This window comes from Miniopterus schreibersii (assembly GCF_964146895.1).
Source record: "Miniopterus schreibersii genome assembly, chromosome: 16".
In the NCBI taxonomy this organism is placed as follows: Eukaryota; Metazoa; Chordata; class Mammalia; order Chiroptera; family Miniopteridae; genus Miniopterus; species Miniopterus schreibersii.
This window is the reverse complement of record NC_138116.1, coordinates 2,904,437-2,920,977: the sequence shown is the minus strand read 5'-3', so window position 1 is coordinate 2,920,977 and position 16,541 is coordinate 2,904,437. Positions and strand designations below refer to the sequence as shown.

The 16,541-nt window shown below is 53.0% G+C and overlaps 1 long non-coding RNA gene across 4 annotated transcripts in view; it reads left to right on the top strand.

Moving 5' to 3' along the window:
- Nucleotides 1–13,625: 13,625 nt before the first annotated feature.
- Nucleotides 13,626–16,541, top strand: part of LOC308568520 — a 90,718-nt gene continuing 87,802 nt past the window's right edge. For all 4 annotated transcript variants that reach the window (XR_014000494.1, XR_014000495.1, XR_014000496.1 and 1 more), the window contains exons 1-3: nt 13,626–13,715; nt 14,968–15,030; nt 15,201–15,271. This is a non-coding gene — a long non-coding RNA (uncharacterized lncRNA). The remainder of the gene's footprint in view (nt 13,716–14,967; nt 15,031–15,200; nt 15,272–16,541) is intronic.

Genomic DNA, 16,541 nt, shown 5'->3' with positions numbered 1-16,541 from the left:
GTGCCCTGTAGGTGCCTTTAATCACCTAAGTCACTCTACTGTGGTCAGTGTTTAACTTGCCAGTGCACTCGTCTGGACTGGACACCCCTTGAGGGCCAGGCCCACATCTTAGTCTATCTACATCCAGAATAGACCGAGGCCAATTTCCCATGCACTGTGGGGAAAACCTGGGCCCAGTGAGGTTAATTGGTCTTCACAAGGTCAGGTCTGCTGACCCCAGTAATCAGCTTGAGCCTCCTAATCCATCACCAGCAGGCACCTAGGACACACAGCAGTGGCTTGGGAGAGCTTGGCCTTCTCCTGCAGACTCCGTCTGGGAGGGGATGGGGCAGCTGAGCCATGTGCACCACCCTCTTCCTGCTCAGCACCTTGGCTGTGCTCTTGCGCCGACACTTTGCCAACCGAGTCCAACCGTGAGAAACTGACTGGGCCATGGGCTGGGGTGGGGGGAGAAACTGCTTGGCTGAGCTGAAGGTGGGCAGGGGCTGCCTGGATCTGCAGGGAGGCTGGAGCGATTTGCATGGACTCCCTGAGAGGTTCCCCTCAGAGTAGGGGACTTGGAACCCTTTAAAGACATTGGCTGCCACCTCCAGTCCCATGGCCCCATGAGGCTAGGCCTGCAGAGAAGCAGGAGAGGGGGTCTGGGGTCTGGGGTCTGGGGTCTGGGGTCTGGGCCACAGCTCTTCCTGCCTGTTCTTCCCTCCCACAGAGAGCCCAGCGAAGTAGACAGGCCAGTTATGGGCAGCAGCTTGGAAACAAACTCCCAGCCCTCCGGCAGGTAAGGCAAGAGAGAGTCTGGTGGAGAAGGGTGGGTGTTGCCAAGGAGGCTGCTGCTGTACCGTCCCTGTCCACGCCTCCTGGGGATGTGTATGGGTGTGTGTGCGCTCCCACTGCATGCTGGCCCCTCGCCCCCTCTATGCCTGGTGGGCAGGCTCAATGCCTGTGTTCTCCCGTTGGGAATGGGAGCTCCCAGCCTTCCTCCGGACCAAAGCTGCTTTGGTCTGCTCGTCCGAGAGTGCAGGGTGGCCCCAGAGTCCTTTCTGTAGCAGGCTCCCGGGGATTGGAGAGAGGGATGAGCAGCTCTGCAGGCTTTGCTTGCCTTCCCTTCCCTCCCTCTCCCACTGCCCCCACCCACCTTCAGCGGCTTCACTGCCCGCACCTCCAGCAGGATTCGCTGTCCAGTCCCCAATAGAAGGCGCAGGAGGCACATGACATCATCACCACTGAGTGTCATTGGCTGTGTAGCCCCTGCGGGCAGGACGCTGTCTCCAGTGGCTAGAAAGTTAACTCTTCCTTGGGCGGAAGTCGTGTGGCCTTTCCAAGGCTCAGTGAAGTTTGGGACCTTCCACTTTTCCTTCCCTGGGTGACCAGTGTCCTTTGATGATAGGGGCTCCTATGCCCAACAAAACACAGAAAAACCAACAAATGTTTATTAAGAACATACTGTGCCTACGGACCCACCTGATGGGAGACCCATCCGAAGAGTGGTGTTCTCTCCAGCAGGAGCATATGCTGGCCCTGGCACTGCTCCTCTCCCTCCTAGTGCAACAAAACATGAGGCCTTTGGGGGCCAGGCCCCTGGAAGGTGGTGACTCCCCAGGGGCTCAGATGACTGAAACAGCCAGCATGCATGCATGTCCGTGTGCTCCTGTGTCTCCTTCAGGCTGAGGAACCTGCCTGCCAAGCACCTCTTAGATGTAGTGGAGACTGGCAAGCTGAGGGGATTTGGGTCTTTATGTCTCAGCCCAATTCCCCAGGTTCCAAATGTCAGAAGGCCCACTGCAAAGTCCTGGGCATGTGTGGGAAAGAGAGGCATTTCTGTGACCCTTTTCCTGGACATCTAGGCCTGCTGGGGTGGTCACAACAGTGCCTGATTGCTGCTGTGGGAGGGGGCTACCATCTATAAAATGACATCACAGGGCCTCACACCTAGGAGGCCCTCATGTGCTGAATGGTCCTTGATGTTCAGTTTGGTCTGGTGTTGGGCAGTCAGAGTTTAAATGCTGGCTCCTTTCTTACTGAGAGACTCAGAAAACTATATAATCTTTTTACTTTTATGTGAGCTGGGGTTAATAACAGTGGTTGTGAGGTTTCTGTGAGGTATGACTGAGAACTGTGGGAAAGCGTGTTGTACAGGCGCTGTGCTGTCCACACCGGCGGTTCTCTCCTCGGTGTCTTGCACTCGGCCAGCACTCTACCCTCCCCAGGGTTTCTCATACATTCAGTCACCTGGAAGTCTCGGTAGCACCAGAGGGTTGGCAGGATGCGAATGGCGGAGGAAACTGAGAGGCAGAGATGCCTAAACGACCTGCTCAAGGTCATCCATCCAATCTGTGGTTGATGTGGTACTGACATGTCCCTGACTTTAGGGAGGCCATCTCCTCTCCCTGAAATGGTCCTGGACCTCCTGTCAGGAGGGAAAAGGCCAAGCCTGGGACCATCTGGCCGGGCCTGGCCTCGTGGCCCAGCCAGGAGGAAGCAGTTGCCTATTAACTCTTTGGGACCCAGCTAACTGGAAAAACTGGCCTAACATTTAACACCTCTTGCTGCTGGTGGCTGCCAGGGAGGGCTGGCCTAGGGGAGCAGATGGGGTGAGATTTCTGCTCTCCAATTCCACAGTCATAAATTCCAACTGGTTTCTTGGGTGCTCCTGCCCCTCAATAGTGGGGTGAGACTCTCCTCATGCAACTCTAGCCGGGTCCGCCCTCCCTCGGCTCAGGGTGAGACCATGCTCATCGCCTCTCCAGAGTCTGCGGATGACCCATGCTCACCCCATGGTGTGGGTGGCAAGGGCTTTGCCATTGACTGCAACCCACTTGCTCATCGTGGTGGACATGGCGATGTCATGAGATTTTTATCTCATCTGAAAATTGTGCCCAAGGAGCAGAGAGACACAGAGCAGAGCTTGCTCGGGAGTTTTTCTCTGAATTTTCTCTGAAAATAGCCCCTCGAGAGCCAGGGAAGGGTCTTGCAAACAGGATGAAGTGAGCCGTGTGATGAGAGACCGTACCTATTTCCAAGCATATTGAGAGGAAGCAGAATTTTTAGTTCTTTAATTCTCATCAGAGGATACTTTTTCCACGGCTTTTCAGAGAGAGTGGAAGGGGGAGGAGGAGAGAGACATGGGTGTGAGAGACACACACTGATTGGTTGCCTCTCACATGCGCCCCAACCAGGGCTGGGGATCGAGGCTGCAACTGAGGTACGTGCCCTTGGCCGGAATCGAACCTGGGACCCTTCAATCTGAGGGCTGGCGCTCTAACCACTGGGAAAAATTGGCTGGGGCAGAAGTAGAACATTTTGACTAATCGTTTAACCACTAATTAGTTTAGCCACTAATCGACTACCTAGGTTTAATTGTGGTTTGAGGTCCACTCACTTGCCAGCTGTGTTGTAACCCACCACATAACCTCCGGATGTCTTGGACACTTCCTCTGTTAATATGGTCTAATGACAGCACAACCTGCAGAGTTGGGGGGGGGTGCAAATGGGGAATTGCCGTGAAACATGCGTCACAGAGTCAGCACGGAGTAAATGCTGGGTGAATGGTGGCCAGGTCGCACTGTGAGACCCTGGAGCCTCTTGCAGACCAGCTGGCTCTCCTCCGGCCCCACCTGTGTTCTATGCATCCTTTGGACAACAAGTAACTTAGTTCTCTTGTGTGCTGGAGAGAAAGTTTTGCCTTACAGCCTACTTAGTCTTCAAAGGTAACATTTTAAGAAAGACCTTTCTCCAGATGAACAATCTCCTCTACCTGGGAGAGAACAGGACCGGGCCTATAGGCCTTGGCTTTCCACCCCGTTTGGCTTTCTTCCCTCTGCTGTGGAAGGCCCCTCAGCCACTGCCGGGAGGACAGGCAAATGCCCTCCTGCGCTGCCCCACGTGGGGCGCGCGCGGCCTCCGGGCCTGTGAGGTGATGGAAGGCGCCCGCACCTGCCTGTCCTGACCGGCGCTGTTGGTTGATTATATCACTGCAGCCTGTCCTCATGTAGAGTCAACTGTATTCTCTTCCTAACACAGCGAATTAAAAAAAGTTAAAAAAAAATAGTGGGGTGACTTGCTAGGCCTGGGGTGTGAGGGACAGCAAGGCCGGAGATGCAGGAAGGCCATCCCTCCAACCCCTTTCCCATGCTTTTCTCTGTTTAGGGAGAAAGAGCCTCTGGGGGAAGTCCTGACCCCGAGGGCCAAGGGCAGGCTGGGCACGGGGAGGAAGGCTGTGCAGGCTGGCACGGGGGGGGGGGCAGCGGGGGCCAGCTCCAGCCCTGTGGCCATCGCCTGGGTTGAGAGTAGGAGGGCGGACTCCTTCCATCAGCTTTTCCTTGAACTTGTGTGTTCGCTGTCAGCTGGCAAGGGTTAGTTTTACAAGCACCACCTGTGGTCTTGACAGCATTTTCTAGGCTTGGGATGAGGCAGTGGCCATACTGGGGGCCTGGGGCAGCGCTAGCTAGAGGACCTCTAAGGGAGAGGGCAGCTCTGGAATGTCCACTTGGCAGTACAAGCCCCGCCCTGGCATGGGAAAAAGGGACAGTCTGGTTAGCTTGTCTGTGCCAGCAGGTCCTGGTTGACCCTTAACCGTACCCATCCTGGGAGGATGCTGTGCTGGAAGCAGCAGCAGGGGAGAATGACAAAAAGCTGCAGTTGGGAAGGTGGACTCCTTCCTCTCAGCCCCTGACCCCGTCCTCACTGCTCCCCAGGCCTGGCTGGGGCCGCAGGAGGGGCAGAGGTGCTCATTGCTGTGGGATGGACTCCCTTCCTCTGAGTCCCCGAAGCACCTCTGAGGCAGGCTGAGAGAAGGGGTCTCAGTGGGGTCCACTCGGGTACCTCTGCAGCCCCAGCGGCTCAGGCTAGGGCAGGAACTGGTGGGAGCGGGTGGGAGACATTTACTAAGGGAGGGCTTCCCATTCGTGCTAATGCAATCCTCACGATAACCCAAGAGACGGGTTCCACTGTTACCCACATTTTAGATGAGGAAACAAAGAGAGGCTAACTAGCTTGCCCAGTGCCACGTAGCTGGTAAGCGGGGGACCCCAGGCCCCACAGCGGCTGCACAGGCCCCCCCAAAAGCACCTGGAAGTTCGCAGTTGCTGGGGAAGGAGGGGTTTCCTGGCCTGGCCTCCGCTCTGGCAGCTCAGGAGCTACACTGTTAACCCTCAGCTGTGGTCCAGGCTGTGTGGTGGCAGTTTGCTAAGGTGACTCTCACTGCCTATGGCGTTTGCCTCTCCCTGGTCCCCAGAGCTCACCGTCACCGTCTGCTCTGCTGAAATGATCAATAAGACAACGGGTTGGGTCTGCGACATGTGTGCCTGCAGCTGACGGAACCACCCCAGCTTGTCCTCAGAGTGTTTTCTGAGTGTGTGTGTACATGCCTGCGTGTGTTCCAAATGGGCAGTAGCATGTGGGAAGGGAAAGCATGGCACTTGTTTTTGTCAGCCTGCTGACTGCTCAGTAACTGGAGGCCGCCTTTGCCCCCAGCTGCTCTGCCATTTCTCTCTTTACAATCCTGCCTGATCCTGAGCAGAGATAAAAGCAGATTTCCGCTTCTGCTCCCTGAGATCCAGGCGCAGACCCTGCAGGCAGCTGCTCCCGACTGTCTCTCGCAGCCATTCATCTTGCCAAGCCCCCCACGCATCTCTCCTCCCCACCCGGCCCCCACTGCCCACCCAGCGGCCAGGTCTCTGCCCGGCTGGCCCTGCCCCTGACTTTCAGGAAGCAGAGGGTGAAAGAGTTCTCTAGACAGCAGCACCTCACATCTGAAGGGGAGGAAGGAAAGGGGGAGAGACCGAGGGGACCACACTGAAGCCCTGGGGGAGGGGCTGCCGATCCTGTAGGGAGCCTGGCAGTTCTGTGGGAGCCTCCAAAGTAGGGCGGGTGGAGGCAGGGAGGAGTCACACCAGGGGAAGGCGCTCTGTGCTGGGACCACATCAGAGCCCCCTTGCCCACTTGACAGGGCCCTTGAGTTGGAACCACCTGTCTCAGCTCCTGTCAGCCTGTCTTTCTCCTGGGAGGCATCGGCCTTCCTGGTGGCAGGACTGTCAGGCTGACAGCCAGAGGGCACCGTTCCAGGGCTGTCTGTGTTCCCTGATCCTCTCTTATCTATTTGCCATGTCCCTGTCACTTCTCCCTTGCCTCTGCATCCTGCCATCTCCAAGTTGCCCTCTCCTTCCACTGGCCTGAGGAATTTTCAGGCCAAGGTCAGCTAGCTGTACCGGGGCTGGCTCACAGCCCAGACACACATCCACGGAGTGACACCCCTCTGCAGCACTGTTTGCTCAGGAGATGGCAGCTCCTCCAGGGATCCATTCTGGATGATGGGAGGGAAGGAAAGGAAGGGGCTGGGGGCTATGGGGGGATGGGTCTGCCCAGACTGATAGGTTGCTGGGGGGGGGAGGGCTGGCAGCCGGAGGACCTGTGGGCTGGGAGGGAGGGGCTCTCCCTAGGGTGCAGGCTGCTGTAGTGGGAGCAGATTGTTTACACCTTTCCCCCACACTCGGCCCACGCTCGCCTCTTTTTCCTGGGGCCTCGCAGCCCCAGGCTGTCTGCACAATCTGCACAGAAAGTGGCTACCCTCGGCCTAGAACTCGCTGCAGAAGGCTGCCTGGGACTGGGAGCCCCTTCCCTGGCCCACTGTCACAGGGGTTGGTGTGAAGCCCATGGACGGGGGTGGACCCGATGTCTCCAAGAGTCAGAGTCCTCCTCCCCTTCCACTTCCTTGGAAAGAGCCACTGCTTGGAAATGGGAGCAGGGAAGTCCGGGAGCTTGGGAGACTGACCATAACAGGAGGGAGGGAGTGAGAGCAAGTGGAGAGCCAAGCTGAGGCGAGAGCTGGGTCACGCCTGGCCCATCTCATAGAGCGGCTGTGTGGGTTCAACTGGATAATGAGTGTTCCACACATGTGAGCTAGGGTGATTGTGCATCGTCAATTACTGAACATTAGTAACTTCAGAACAATTCGTAGGCTCCTAACCGTTGGTGTTGCTCACCCCCTCACCCCATGGCCGCCCTGCCCTGTCTTTCCATGTACACCATAGCTGGGCCGTGGGAAAGTCTGAACCAAATTAGAGAACAGCAGAGGGTGTGACTGCTGGGAAGGAGGCACCTAGGAAGACCCGGCACCCAGTAAGACTGTATGAGAGAGCCCTAGGGTAGCCTCTGTGAGCCCAGAACCCCGTGCCAGCCTCCAGTGGGGTCCTGGCCTGGACACCTCCCCAGCAACTGGCTCTACTTCCTGAGTGAATCTCAGCTCCCAGAGGAGACAAGAGGTGGCTGCCCTGTTGCTTTCCATCCTCTGTCTGAATGCTAATCTCTGCTAGTGGGAGCCTGAGTGACAGGGAAAAGGCTGCTCCGAGCTGCAGGCTAGCTGAGGGCAGCAACCCGGACCAGGGAGGTGCTGCTGTCTGCTGCCTCTGTGGCTGAGACTCGGGGCGGCTGCCAGTCTCTCCTGGAGATTGGAACATGACCAGAGAGCTGATGAGGTGAGGGACAAGGGAAGCAGCCGTAGCAGCAGCTGCTGTACTGTGTCACCTTAGATGCAGATGCCACCTTGGGGAGTGCCTGCCCATCCAAACGTGTGCTTCTCGTGAAAGTGGGCTGGATGGTCCTGGAGGGTATATAGCTGAGGCCCTAGCCCCAGATGAGGCAAGCACAATGGCATGAGAGCAGAGTACCCACTGGTCCTGCAGGCTCCCAGGGCCCCTCTGCAGCGGCCTCACTGTTAGGAAGAAGCCCGGGACGCTGAGCTGGAGGAGAGTAATGCTTCTCTGGGAGCCTTCAAAGGAGAGTGGCCAAGTGGCTTCCACTGTGTTTTACACTAATATAACGTAGTGATGCTACTAGTATTATTAACAGTGGCTGATGTCTCAGACACTTAGTATGTGCTGGGCACTGTGCCAAGGGCTTCACTTATAATGCATCTTGTATGAGGCAGGGACCGCTGCCCCCATTTACCCAAGAAGGAAAGTGGGGTTCGCAGAACTGGCTCAAGGTCGCTCACAGCCATGGTAAGGCCAGGACTGCACAGGCAGCCTGACGCCAAAGCTTGTGAAGCTGTTGGGACGCAAGGACCCGAGCCTAGAGTCAGGTGTGACCTATCTGCCTGGATGCTGCCTTTGCAGGTGGGCTGGGCGGGGTTTGCCAGGGTTATTCCCAGGGTTCTTCTTCGGGAACTTATGGTTCAAGGGCAGACCAGGCTCAGGGCCACACAGGACTAGTCCTTGCCCGCCACCCACCGCCCGCCGGTGAGGGGAGCGAGGCAGCTGCCTCTCCAGGATCTGTCATCCCTTCAGGGAGGAAGCAGTGGCCAGGCAGGACACAGACAGCGAGGTCATCACTCACAGCCACTGCCACTCTGTGGCCTCCCTCTACCCCGGGGAGGGGGAGGGGAGAGCCTGAGGAGAAAGGTTTTGATTTCTGCAAAGGGGGGACGCAGAACATGGGGATCAAGGAGGCAGCTTCAAGAAGGACCCATTGCCTTAAGCTGGAAACAAGTCCTTGCGCCCAGTGACTACTGACCCTCTCTGTGGGACACACGTGCCCCCTAGTGGGGATTAAGACTAGAGGGCAGCTGAGAAAATTTTAAAAAGATTTACTGAGGGATTATGACCCATGAGCCTGGGTAGGAATGGTCAGTCCTGTCTCTGTGAACACACATGCACACACACATGCACACACACTTAATACCACACGTAGGAGCCAACTGACCAAAGCATTTAATAAAATGATTTAATTTATTCCTCTGGTCATTTATTTAACAAGTATGTACATTGTAGAGCCTTCAATGTACATTGTAGAGAGTGTTTGGGGGTGTTGGGAGTGACCCAGTGATGAAAGAGACAGTGCCTGCCTTCTAGTTAGTACAGTGGAAATCTCCCCACACAGGAGGCCCAATTCTGCTTGCTTAGCAGCTGCCTGGTCATGTGACCTTTCCTTCTCTGTACCCCAATTTCCCCATTTAATAAGCATGTGTTGAACCCAGGTGGGCTGGTGCTGAGGATGTAAAGAACTAATGACCACCTTCGGAAAAGGACTGTCAAGTCAAATGAAGGATGGACCTCTCAGACTCCATAGATTCCCCCAGTCAAAAGAGACTACAGTGGATCACGTCCAGAGGTGCTAACAAAGATTCGCCTACTCACCAAACATTTTGGAAGCCTGTGTGCCAGCTACTGTGGATACAAAATGAATTAAGACTTCCTTCCACAAACAGGCAGAATACAGGGCAAAACACCAGAAACAGACACTTGAGAACAGGCGGTACCCAGGAAGATGACCTGTGACTGCCTCGGTGTCTGCCTCAGGCAGTTGCTGCCTGTGGCTCTGAGGAGGGGAAGCCAAGCAGACCACAGGTCACACCAAGGTGAGGACACAAGTCAGAGCTTGGACAAGACAGCATGGTGTTCCTGAGGATATACACACAGACTGATGGGATCCCAAACAGATGAGATGGTGATTCAATGGAGAAAGGAAAGTCCTCCCAACAGACTACAAAAAAGCACTATCCATAAAAGAAAAACAGATTAATTGGACTTTACCAAAACTCTTGGAAAGACTGGGAGAAAATATTTGCCAAGCAAATATCTGAGGAAGGACCAGTATCCAAAATATATAAAGAACTTCTTTTACAACTTAATATAAAAAAGACAGCCCATAAAAAGGGGGAGGGTTTTAATAGATCACAAAAAAGTATACATATGGCCAATAAACACAGAAAGATGCTTGACATGATAAGTCATCAGGGAAATGCAAATCAAAATCTCGAGATACTAGTACATGCCCACCAGAATGGTTAAAATTAAAGACTGACCATAATAGGTGCTGGCAAAGATGTGGGGCAACTGTGACCCTGCAATACGTTGCTGGGGGAGTGTACAGTGTTACATCTGCTTGGGAAACAAACCAGTTTAGCAGTTTCCTGTGGATTTATCCATGAGGAATGAAAATTCGTGTTCATAAAAGGATTTGTACAAAAATGTTCACAGCAGCTTTATTAATAATTCCAAACTGGAAACAACCCTAATATGCATCAATATGTGAGTACATAAAAGACTGTGGTATGTTCATATAATGGAATAATGGAAAGGAAATGAACTACTGATGTAAGCCATAATGTGGATAATTAAGAGAAGCCAGACATAAGAGAATGCCCACTGTATGAATCCATTTGTATGAAATTCTAGAACAGGCCAAATCAATCTATAGTGACAGAAAGCAGATCAGTGGTTGCCTGGATATGGAGACTGGCTGTAACATGGTTTGAAGGTGCTCTTTGGAGTGATGACATGTTCTAAATGGTTACTGGGGTCGTGGTTACATGGGTGTATACATTTATTGGACTACTGAATTGTACATTTTAAATGGATGCAATGGTATGTAAATTATACCTCAATAAAGATGACTTAAAGAGTTAAAAAGAAACAACACAAGAATGAAGACCTGGCCTGGCTGGTATTGCTCAGTGGTTGACTGTTGATCTGGGAACTAAGAGGTTATGGTTCAATTCCCGGTCAGGGCACATGCCCAGGTTGTGGGTTCAATCTCCAGTAGGGGGCATGCAGGAGGCAGCGGACTGATGATGTGTAGTGTACCTGACATGTTGCTCCGGCCTCCCGGCCACTGCCCAGCAGCCTGGGACACCCCCATTGGTCGTGAACCTGCTGCTTTCCCACTAAGTGCCCTGTCAGGTGTGAAAGCTACACAGGGGTCCTTCTTGAGCTGTGAAAAATGGCCCTCGCTGCACACTGGCATTGAGCCTGGGTCCCAGGACTGCCCTGTTAGAGCCTTTCAGGCACCCACAGAGCAGCTCTAGCAGCCTTTCATCATCCCCATTCGTCCTGCCATAAAGTGGCTCAAAATACAGAAACAGGTGCCCACCCGCCCCCTTTGCAGCCCCATCTCTAATTTCATCCCTAACCATGGTTGCAAACACATAAAAACCCTCTCCCCTCCGCTTTCCGCTTCCCCCAAACCCAAATCCCTTATATAGAAGATCCATTTACATATATACAACTTCCTGGTAAAAACACAGACTTTGCAGGCTGAGATGGAGCCCTGCCTCCATTCCCTCATCTGTAAAGTGGGGACAGTGACAGCCCGTCACAGGGCTATAAGTACCCAGTAGTGAATGGTGCCTAGAAAGTGCTGTGAATATCAGCAATCATTATTGTTTTGCCTGCAGGAGGTTATTTGCCCACTACTGTAGTTTCACAAGGGCTTTGGGCAAATTCCACATCAACAACAACAAAAAATTAAAAAAAAAATTCCACACTTAGTTTCCTCTTTAGGTCTGAAATAAAAGGGGTTCAGTTTGCAGGGAGAGAACCCATCCTTTCTCTCCGCATGACACAAAATACCGTCCCCAAGGGCAAGACAGAGAAACTTAACGACCAATTTCACAAGATAGAAGTTATTGCTGGGTTAATGATTATTTGCTGAGTACTTACCGTGAGCAGAGGCAGCGGAATTTCAAGTAGGCACTGCGAGGAAATTACAAAGAAAAAAATAATAATAATTAAAAGAGACTTCTCCTGCCTCCAAGAGCTCACAATCAAATTAAGGGAGTCAAACATAAACAAATGTGGCCACTTGAAGATAAGCACCGGCGGTGCATTACTGTATACAGAACAGTCCAGACTAAACACCCCTGAGAGCGCGGAAGAGCTGCCTGGAACCGGCGAGAGACAGCCATCCAGACAGGGCTTCGTGGTGCTGCAAATTCAACCTCATTTCCAGGTAGGTGTCAATGCCGGCCCTGGCTCTAGCTGTTGTTTTGCCCTATTGTTGTTTCAAAAATGAGGCCAGGGTGGTGGCCTGAAAAACAACATTCAGAAGCACCAGCGGGTGTGACATTATCTCTGCTCTTTTTCACAATGTAATTGTTCTTCCTTTTCACTGGCAGCGGGACCCGCGGGGCAGGCTCGAGGTCCCCCCGGGGCTCAGGGGGTTGCAGCGGAGCCCCGGCCCCTGGCTCTCGGGCGCCCTCTGCCGCCCGGGCCTCACCGCTCCGGCCCCGCCTGTAAAAGCAGCCGAGTGGGAGGTGGAACAACGCTCTGGGGGTGTCCCTCCTCTTCACTAGAGCAACCAACCACGCCTCCCCGCCCCCGATGAAATCCACAGAGCAATTTAGAAGAGGTGCAGCCATGCCTCAGTTTCCTCACGGTGGCCCTCGTGAGCCCCCTCACACTTTCTGCGTCCCCCCTCCCCCCCCCCCAGCCTCGGCCAGGGATAACCTGTGTCCTCCGTAGCTAAAGCGACCGTCCACCTTCATTTCCTAACGGCCGTGGCTCCGCACGGATCAGGCCTCCCACCCCCGGGCCCTCTACTGCCCCCGGTGGCGGCCGCCGTCTTACCCTCAGCTCCAGAGTCCCCGCCGAAAACGCGACCGCCCCGAGCGGGCTGTTGTTTAGACTACGTTTCCCATCGGCCTTTTCTCATCATCGCGAGAGTTCCAGCGAGACTGCCGAGACTTGCGCGCAGGCGCGGCCCCGCCCTCTCTCTCGGGGCCGGCCGCATGGCGGGAAGTCATGGCGGGTTCTGTCCCGGTCCCCTCAGCGAGCAGCCTCAGGCCTTTGGCAGTGGTGAGGCTGCGGAGGTGGGGAAACGGAGTCTCCCTTGGGCGCTAGCACACTTGACCTCTCCTTTTTCAGAGGCGGCATGGTGACGGTAAACCGCGCATTCTCTTTATAGGGTGGGCGGGAGGATTAGCTAAGGCCCTGGATGAGAAGCCGCTTTCCTCACGGCGCGCGGTTTTAGGATGGGAGTGAGCGAGCTCAAGCCCACCTCCTGGGCGAGGGGGCGCCTTCGGACCTGCCCCGGCCCGAGCGCCACGCCGCCGCCGGGGGCCGAGCTTGGAGCCCCGGCCGCCCCGAGGGCCTCCCGGGCCAGCCTCCCAGGCGGGCGGGCGGTGGCTGCTCGTAACTCCCGTCGCCAGTGTTACCCTGACTCCCTCCTGAGAACGACCCCAGGCAGTTTTATTTAATTCTACAGGTAGTAGTCAGTGGGACTGTAGACTTTGGAAAGTTGCATTTTTTTACGACGAACCTTACGTGGTCATTTTTTTTTTTTTCCTTCCCCACAGCCCGCCTTTAGCATCTGCAGAGAGAGAAGCGGACCTGCAGGAGGAAGCTTAAAAGTAATGAATGGAGCCCCGAAATGAGTAAGAGTGGATGGGTGCAGGCAGGATCGGTTAGGCACCGAAAAATGAGAAAGCCGAGATGGTGCGAAGGCCTGTGCCATACAGCGGCCTAATGCTCTGTTCTGAAGTTAGCTTCAGAACAGGGTTCATTTCTGGGGGCTAATGTGGGCATAAATCTAGAATCCGGAAAGGGTCAGTGCCAGTGTAATTTGGGGGCCACTAGGTGTCGCTGTTTGAAACCAAAATGGAAACCACTGCCTGCAGGGGTGACAGGGAGCCTTGGAAGAGTTTTGGGTGGCTGGGATTTGGTAGCGTTTGTTACAGGCTGAGCTGAGGATGATGGAAAGTTATCCCTGTCGGAAAGGACTTCCTTTGTGAAGAGTTCTGACTTGCTGAGGCTCAGCCTTGTAAATACCAGTCTTGAGAATAAATGCCTTAAGGTTGTTTCTATTAGAATGAAAAGTATGTTATCCATATTTACCCCTTTCAGGTTAAAGGTGTTGGCTGTGGGCTTTGAAAAAAGTGCCATGAAAACTGTCGTCTTAAGATGTTGGGTGTAAGGATCCCCGTGATGAAATTTCTATAAACGGTAGGAAGACTTTTAGCTCCTTCACAGTCTTGGGAGGGTCATGATCTCTTTAAGTATCTGTCTTCTAGATTTCAGAGGTCTGGGTCTTCTAGGATTGTTACTGCCCAGGTGAGGGAAGTAGTAAGGAACTCTCTTTGTTAGACTCTTTGCCAAGCAGTCTCACAAACAGTATTTGTTAGAACAGTTGTTACAAGAATTAGATTAAAGCAGTGGTTCTCAGCTGGGGGCAGAGGGTGTTAATGGGGCTGCTCCAAGACAGCTCTGGAGACAAAAGAACTATCCACCCAGAATGCCATTAGAGTTGAGATTGAAACCCTATATTACACTGACTTGAGTGATCTGAGCTCTAGCCTCAGCCAATTACCGGATAACTGAAGCAGAGCCTTATTTATTCATTTGTAAAACAGAGCTAGTGGTTTTTCAGACCTGGCTCTACATCAGAGCTGCCTACAAAGTGTTAAACTATAGAGTCCTGGACCCCACCTCCAGCCATGGATGAGTGGGGCCTGAGAATCTAGTGTGGCAGTTTGGGAGCAGGCACGTAGAACAATTGGATGATCCAATCTATTTTTAGCTCAGATTTTTTATTACAGCAAGATTATAGGACTGGCTATTTTTAAGTAGCTCTCAGGGCAGATCCATAATCCTCTCTTAAAAAACTGAAAGCCACGTGCTTGCTCTGCAAGATCGTTTCATACACAGAGGTGAGTGAAAGAGAAATGACCTTGTGTGATGCTGCCGCCTCTTGGCGTCAGGCACCCTTTGTGCGGTTGCTGAAAGGAGTAATCTGCACTTGACTGATCTAGAAAGACACTAAACTATATACTCCATGCTCAGCTATAAGACACTTGGTGCTGAGGGAGATCCTTTCTTTAAAAGGGCAGGAACTGTCAGTCAGGTCTGGGACACTGGGTACATCTAGCACTAGATGTGGGCAGTTTTTGCCCTTGAGGGAAAGTACATCCTCATATAGGAGACATGGTTGAGTAAGAGTTCTCATGAGAGGAGTAAAGCAGAATTTGGTAAGAAAAAAATAGTTTGCCTGCGCTGTGGGCTGGCAGATTGATAGGAGCTGAGTCCATGATGATGTCAAGTTATCCCTGTCTGAAGGCAAAAAAAGGCCTTTTGGTGTGGAATTTGGATGTCTGAGACTCAGTTTCCCAAGTCTCTTATAGAAGAAAGAGAGTTACCTGAGAGATACCTGCATATATCTTCTTGAATTGGTTTTTCTTTTGCATTTTCTCCTTGCCAGGGACAGTCATAGCCTTGGTTTCTGAGCTGAAATGGACCCTCCAGAAGAGGACACTAAGCAGCAGTAAGTAGCCCTGTGTCAGCTGCCCTGGAGCCGAAGCAGGATTTTTCTCACATATGTCACAAGACTTTCCGAACAGGCGTGGGTGGGGTGTTCGTTTTGCTTCCCTGCCCTGGACTAGGGTTATGCCAAATGGCAAGGAGATTTTAACACGGGCTTGTTTTCTTTGTTAGATGTCTGCAGTGTGAGACACAACTGAGCTGCTTTGCCTGAAGCAGGTGAAACGACTTCTCTCCTGTCGTTTGTAAGTTTTCCTATTTCCCTCTTACATGTCCCTAAGAGGCCCCACAAGCCTATGATGGTCGTTATCTCTGTCTGAACATCTTGACTGAGGGAAGCAATCTGTTCTGAGGCTTAAGGGTGGTCAGCCCTGTGCTCTTACAAGGAATCCAGTTGAATGGACTCCTAAGGGAACTGCGGATACGCCATAAGACCCAAGGCTAGTGCATCATCCCTCTGCAACCTGACGACCAGTGGTGCGGCTGCCCTGTCATGCTTTAGGCTCCTTGATTTATGTCTCTGAGGGTACCAGCTATAAGAGGTGGCAGAAATGGGCAAGTAGTCCAGATTTGATTTAGGCTCTTATTGTGGAATGACAAAGTGCTTATCACATATTTCAAGGAAATGAATGTGCTCTTTGAAACAGACGGGAGTATAAAGTGCCTGCCAGCTGTGGCAGTGAGAATTCTTAGGGCTGCCTGGCTTCCTGCCTTTGCACCAGATCCTGACCTTCAGGAATGAGGGCACCCACAGCCCTAGCAGAGCTGTTTGGTTTCTAGGTGCTTTGTTAACACCAGGGGGCTCTCCTAAGGTTGGCTCAGATCTCCCAGTGGCATGGGGTCGCTCCTTGGACAGCAGAGGGCTGGGTTGCCTGGCATGTGGGCAAGAAGGGAGCCAAGTGGCTCTGGACAGAGCGGATATCTGGCTTTGTTCCCATTTAAATACCAGGCTTGAAGTGGGCACAGATTGAAGTCGGGATGTGTGTATGGGCTCTTTATATTCATAGTCACATGTTTGGTCACCAAGGAAGCTGTATTTGGGGTGAGATTCTGTGAGCCTGAAAACTGGCCCCAGTGGCTTACAGCCCAACAAACTGAAACGTGTTAGCAAGTGGGGGAATCTATAAGGCTTTACTGACAGAGTGGGTTGAATACAAATGTCCCTAGTGCATCATGGTTGGTCTTTGCTGGTCACTTCCGAACACTGCCCTCCCCTCCCTTTGCTATCTCCTGAAAACAAGCTGCCAGGTAATCTGGGAGCCTCACCAGCCACATGAACGATCTGATCAGACCCATTGTGCCCTCTACATGTGCATAGGCGTGCTGGGTTCGAATGAGGGTCTCTGGTTGGCTTTTCTCTAAATTAGCTAATTCTTTAAATTTAGCCTTCAGTGTGAGTTACTTTGTTGACTGTTAGGTCAAATGATTCTCCTTTGGTTTTACAGGTGATTTCTCAGTTGTGCCAGCGGATCAGCACAGCCTCTGTTGCTAATTGCTAATGCGTATAGTGTTCCC